This window comes from Arachis hypogaea, chromosome 2, assembly GCF_003086295.3.
Source record: "Arachis hypogaea cultivar Tifrunner chromosome 2, arahy.Tifrunner.gnm2.J5K5, whole genome shotgun sequence".
Classification (NCBI taxonomy): Eukaryota; Viridiplantae; Streptophyta; class Magnoliopsida; order Fabales; family Fabaceae; genus Arachis; species Arachis hypogaea.
The window spans coordinates 60827821-60834721 of NC_092037.1; the positions used below are offsets into that span (position 1 = coordinate 60827821).

The window sequence follows — 6901 nt, forward strand, 5'->3', positions numbered from 1 at the left end:
CTTCATTTTCAGGATTGCTCTATAGTGCACGAAATTGTGATCTCAATGGCACCAACAACTTGGTACGCACAATTGTAATATCACTCTTCTTCACAACTTCACACAACTAACCAGCAAGTGCACTGGGTCATCCAAGTAATAAACCTTACGTGAGTAAGGGTCGATCCCACGGAGATTATCGGTATGAAGCAAGCTATGGTCATCTTGTAAATCTCAGTCAGGCAGATTCTAATGGTTATAATAATTTTCGAAATTTAAAGATAAATAAATCATAACATAGAGATAGAGATACTTATGTAATTCATTGGTGGGAATTTCAGATAAGCGCATGAAGATACTGTGTTCATTCTACATCTCTGCTTTCCTACTGCTTTCATCCAATCATTCTTACTCCTTTCCATGGCAAGCTGTATGTAGGGCGTCACCGTTGTCAATGGCTACTTCCCATCTTCTCAGTGAAAATGGTCCAAATGCGCTGTCACAGCACGGCTAATCATCTGTCGGTTCTTGATCATGTTGGAATAGGATCCATTGATCCTTTTGCGTCTGTCACTACGCCCAACACTCGCGAGTTTAAAGCTCGTTACAGGCATCCCATCCCAGATCCTACTCGGAATACCACCGACAAGGTTTAGACTTTCCGGATCTCAAGAATGCTGCCAATGGATTCTAGCTTATACCACGAAGACTCTGATCTCACGGAATGGGAGGCTTGGTTGTCAGGCGAGGCAACCATGCGTCGTGGGTCAGGAATCCAAGAGATACACACTCTAGCTTTCGCAGGTAGAACGGAAGTGTTTGTCTGGCACGCGTTCATAAGTGAGAATAGTGATGAGTGTCACGGATCATCACATTCATCAGGTTGAAGTGCGAATGAATATCTTAGAATAAGAATAAGCATGAATTGAATAGAAGAACAATAGTACTTTGCATTAATACTCGAGGTACAGCAGAGCTCCACACCTTAATCTTTGGTGTGTAGAAACTCCACCGTTGAAAATACATAAGTGATAAAGGTCCAAGGATGGCCGAATGGCCAACCCCCAAACGTGATCAAGAGATTAATCAAAAGACTAATCCCCCCTCTATCTCAAAATACAATAGTAAAAAGTTCTATTTATACTAAACTAGTTACTAGGGTTTACAAAAATAAGTCTAAGTGCAGAAATCCACTTCCGGGGCCTACTTTAGTGTGTGCTTAGGCTGAGCTTGAGCTTTACACGTGCAGAGGCTCCTCTTGAGGTTAAACGCCAAGTTGTAGCGTGTGTTTGGCATTTAACTCTGGTTTGTGACGTGTTTCTAGCGTTTTACTCCAGAATGCAGCATGGAGCTAGTGTTGAACGCCAGTTTGCATCACCTAAACGCGAATAAAGTATGGACTATTATATATTGCTGAAAAGTGCTGGATGTCTACTTTTAAATGCAATTAAAAGTGAGCCATTTGAAGTTCTGTAGCTCCAGAAAATCCATTTCAAGTGCAGGGAGGTCAGAATCCAACAGCATCTGTAGTCCTTTTTCAGCCTCCTATCAGATTTTTGCTCAGGTCCCTCAATTTCAGCCAGAAAATACCTAAAATCCCAGAAAAACACACAAACTCATAGTAAAGTCCAGAAATGTAAATTTTGCATAAAAACTAATAAAAACATCCCTAAAAGTAGCTAGATCCTACTAAAAATTACCTAAAAATAAATGCCAAAAAGCGTATAAATTATCCGCTCATCACAACACCAAACTTAAATTGTTACTTGTCCCCAAGCAACTGAAAATCAAATAGGATAAAAAGAAGAGAATATACTATAAATCCCAAAATATCAATGAATATTAGTTCTAATTAGCTGAGCGGGACTTGTAGCTTTTTGCTTCTGAATAGTTTTGGCATCTCACTTTATCCTTAGAAGTTTAGAATGATTGGCATCCATAGGAACTCAGAGTTCAGATAGTGTTATTGATTCTCTTAGTTAAGTATGTTGATTCTTGAACACAGCTACTTTTATGAGTCTTGGCCGTGGCCCTAAGCACTTTGTTTTCCAGTATTACCACCGGATACATAAATGCCACAGACACATGACTGGGTGAACCTTTTCAGATTGTGACTCAGCTTTGCTAAAGTCCCTAGTTAGAGGTGTCCAGAGCTCTTAAGCACATTCTTTTTGCTTTGGATCATGACTTTAACCACTCAGTCTCAAGCTTTTCACTTGAACTTTCATGACACAAGCACATGGTTAGGGACAGCTTGATTTAGCCGCTTAGGCCTGGATTTTATTTCCTTGGGCCCTCCTAGCCATTGATGCTCAAAGTCTTGGATCCTTTTTTACCCTTGCCTTTTGGTTTTAAGGGCTATTGGCTTTTTCTGCTTGCTTTTTTTTTTCACAAGCTTCTTCTTTTTCACTACTTTTTCTTGCTTCAAGAATCAATTTCATGATTTTTCAGATTATCAATAACATTTCTTTTTGTTCATCATTCTTTCAAGAGCCAACAATTTTAACATTCATAAACAACAAGATCAAAAATATGCACTGTTTAAGCATTCATTCAGAAAACAAAAAGTATTGTCACCACATCAATATAATTAAACTAATTTCAAGGATGAATTCGAAACTCATGTATTTCTTGTTCTTTTGTATTAAAAATATTTTTCATTTAAGAAAGGTGAAGGATTCATGGAATTATTCATAGCCTTAAGACATAGTTACTAAATACTAATGATCATGTAGTAAAGACTCAAAACATAGACAAACATATAGCATAAAAACGAAAAATAGAGATATAAGAACAAGGAAGTTAAGGAATGAGTCCACCTTAGTGAGGGTGGCGTCTTCTTCTTGAAGGACCAATGGTGACTTTGAGCTCCTCTATATCTCTTCCTTGCCTTTGTTGCTCCTCCTTCATAGCTCTTTGATCTTCTCTAATCTCATTAAGAATGATGGAGTGCTCTTGGTGTTCCACCCTTAATTGGTTCATGTTATGACTCAATCCTTCTAGAGAAGTATTGAGTTGTTCCCAATAGTTGTTTGAAGGAAAATGCATCCCTTGAGGCATCTCATGGATTTCTTGATGATGAGCTTCCTCATGCGTCTCTTGAGATCCATGAATGGGCTCTCTTGTTTGCTCCATCCTCTTCTTAGTAATGGGCTTGTCCTCTTCAATAGGGATGTCTCCTTCTATGACAACTCCAGCTAAGTTGCATAGATGGCAAATGAGATAAGGAAAAGCTAGCCTTGTCAAGGTGGAGTGCTTTTCGGCTACTTTGTAGAGTTCTAGAGGGATGACTTCATGAACTTCTACTTCCTCTCCAATCATGATTCTTTGGATCATGATGGCCCAATCCACAGTTACTTCGGATCGGTTTCTAGTGGGGATGATGGAGCGTTGGATGAACTCCAACCATCCTCTAGCCACAGGCTTAAGGTCCAGTCTTCTCAATTGAACTGGCTTGCCTTTTGAGTCTCTTTTCCATTGAGCTCCTTCCACACATATGTCCATGAGGACTTAGTCCAACCTTTGATCAAAGTTGACCCTTCTAGTGTAGGGGCGTGCATCTTCCTGCATCATAGGCAAGTTGAACACCAACCTTACGTTCTCCGGACTGAAATCTAAGCATTTCCCCGAACCATTGTAAGCCAATTCTTTGGGTTTTGGTTCATTCTTTGATCATAGTTCCTTGTGATCCATGCGTTTGCATAGAACTCTTGAACCATTAAGATTCTGACTTGTTGAATGGGATTGGAGAGAACTTCCCATCCTCTTCTTATAATTTTTGTCGGATCTCCAGATATTCACCCTTTTTGAGCTTAAAAGGGACCTCATGGATCACCTTTTTCTTTGCCACAACTTCATAGAAGTGGTCTTGATGGGCTTTTGAGATGAATCTCTCCATCTTCCATGACTCAGAGGTGGAAGCAATTGCCTTCTCTTTCCTCTTTTTTGAGGTTTCTCTGGCCTTAGGTGCCATCAATGGTTATGAAAAAACAAAAAAGCTATGCTTTTACCACACCAAACTTAGAATTTTGCTCGCCCTCGAGCAAAAGAAGAAAGAATAGAAGAAGAAGAAGAAGATATGAAGGAGAGGGAGAGAGGTATGGGTTTCGGCCAAGGGGGAGAAGAAAGGGTTGTGTTGTGTGAAAATGAAGAAAGAATGAGGGGTTTATATAGTGGAGGGAGAGGGGTTTGGGTTCGGTCATTTAGGGTGGGTTTGAGTGGGAAAGAGATTTTGAATTTAAAGGTAGGTGGGGTTTATGGGGAAGAGTGGATGGATGTGATTGGTGAAGGGGTAATGGGGAAGAGAGATTGAGGTGATTGGTTAAGGGTATAGTGTTATTAGATTGTGTGAAGAAGAGAGAAGTGGGGTAGGTGGGGATCCTGTGGGGTCCACAGATTCTGAGGTGATCCTGTGGGGTCCACATATCTTGAGGTGTCAAGGATTTCCCATCCCTGCATCTTTTAGGCGTGTAAAACGCCCTCTGAATGCAATCCTGGCGTTTAACACCAGACTGCAGCTTGTTTCTGGCGTTAAACGCCCAAATGTAGCCTATTTCTGGCGTTTAACGCCAGCCTGATGCTTGTTTCTGGCGTTAAACGCCAGCTTGGTGCTTGTTTCTGGTGTTAAACGCCAGACAGATGCTTGTTTCTGGCGTTTAAGTACCAGACAGCTCTTCCTCTAGGGTGTGCTTTTTCTTCTGCTATTTTTTTATTTTGTTTTTAATTTTTGCAATTGTTTTGTGACACCACATGATCATAAACCTAATAAAACATAAAAGAACAATAGAAATATAGATAAATAAAAATTGGGTTGCCTCCCAATAAGCACTTCTTTAATGTCAATAGCTTGACAGTGAGCTCTCATGGAGCTTCACAGATGTTTATAGCATTGTTGGGACCTCCCAACACCAAACTTAGAATCTGGATGTAGGGGTTCAACACCAAACTTAGAGTTTGGTTGTGGCCTCCCAACACCAAACTTAGAGTTTGATTTTGGGGGCTTTGTTTGACTCTGTATTGAGAGAAGCTTTTCATGCTTCCTCTTCCTGGTTGCGAGGAAGATCCTTGAGCTTTAAACACAAGGTAGTTCCCATTCAATTGAAGGACTAGCTCTCCTCTGTCAACATTAATCACAGCTCCTACTGTGGCTAGGAAAGGTCTTCCAAGGATGGTGCATTCATCCTCATCCTTCCCAGTGTCTAGGATTATGAAATCAGCAGGGATGTAAAGGCCTTTAACCTTCACTAACACGACCTCTACCAATTCATAAGTTTGTTTTATTGACTTGTCTACAATCTTTATTGAGATTCTTGCAGCTTGTACCTCAAAAATCCCCAGTTTCTCCATTACAGAGAGTGGCATCAGATTTATACTTGACCCCAGGTCACATAGAGCCTTCTCAAAGGTCATGGTGCCTATGGTATAGGGTATTAAGAATTTACTAGGGTATTATTTCTTTTGAGGTAGAGTTTGACTGAACCCATGTATTTAGTTCACTAATGAGCAATGGAGGTTCATCTTCCCAAGTCTCATTACCAAACAACTTGGCATTCAGCTTCATGATGGCTCCTAAATATTGAGCAACTTGCTCTTCAGTTACATCTTCATCCTCTTCAGAGGAAGAATAGTTCTCAGAGCTCATGAATGGCAGAAGGAAGTTTAATGGAATCTCTATGGTCTCTATATGAGTCTTAGATTCCTTTAGGTCCTTAATAGGGAACTTCTTTCTGTCTGGAGGACGTCCCATGAGGTCTTCTTCATTGGGATTCACGTCCTCCCCTTCCTCTTTGGATTCGGCCATTTTGATTATATCAATGGCCTTGCACTCACTTTTTGGATTTTCTTCTATATTGCTTGGGAGAGTACTAGGAGGAGTTTCAGTGATTTTCTTACTCAGCTAGCCCACTTGTGCCTCCAAATTTCTAATGGAGGACTTTATTTCATTCATGAAACTTAAAGTGGCCTTAGATAGATCAGAGACTATATTTGCTAAGCTAGAGAGGCTCTGCTCAGAATTCTCTCTCTGTTGCTGAGAAGATAATGGAAAAGGCTTGCTATTGCTAAACCTGTTTCTACCACCATTATTAGAGCCTTGTTGGGGCTTTTGTTGATCCTTTCATGAGAAATTTGGATAATTTCTCCATGAGGGATTATAGATGTTTCCATAGGGTTCACCCATGTAATTCACCTCTGCCATTGCAGGGTTCTCAGGATCATAAGCTTCTTCTTCAGAAGATGCTTCTTTAGTACTGTTGGATGCATTTTGCAATCCATTCAGTCTCTGAGAAATCATGTTGACTTGCTGAGTCAACATTTTGTTCTGAGCCAATATGGCATTCAGAGAATCAATTTCAAGAACTCCCTTCCTCTGAGGCATCCCATTACTCATAGGATTCCTCTTAGAGGTGTACATGAATTGGTTATTTGCAACTATGTCAATGAGTTCTTGAGCTTCTGCAGGCATTTTTTTTAGGTGAATGGATCCACCTACAGAATGGTCCAGTGACATCTTAGAGAACTCAGATAGACCATCATAGAATATATCCCAAATGGTCCACTCTGAAAGCATGTCAGAAGGACACTTTTTGTTCAATTGCTTGTATCTTTCCCAAGCTTCATAGACGGATTCACCATCTTTTTGCTAGAAGGTCTGAACATCCACTCTAAGCTTGCTCAACTTTTGAGGAGGAAAGAACTAGGCCAAGAAGGCCGTGACTAGATTATCCCAAGAGTCCAGGTTATCTTTAGGTTGTGAGTCCAACCATGTTCTAGCTTTGTCTCTTACAGCAAAAGGGAAAAGCATGAGCCTGTAGACTTCAGGATCTACTCCATTAGTCTTAATAGTATCATAGATCTGCAAGAACTCAGTTAAAAACTGATAGGGATCTTCTGATGGAAGTCCATGAAACTTGCAGTTCTGTTG

The 6901-nt window shown here is 40.4% G+C and overlaps 1 non-coding gene across 1 annotated transcript; it reads left to right on the forward strand.

Moving 5' to 3' along the window:
• The first annotated feature begins 6541 nt into the window (after positions 1-6541).
• Positions 6542-6649, forward strand: LOC112766936 (small nucleolar RNA R71). Its single transcript, XR_003184629.1, has one exon. It is a non-coding gene; the product is annotated as a small nucleolar RNA R71 (small nucleolar RNA).
• The last annotated feature ends 252 nt before the right edge of the window (positions 6650-6901 follow it).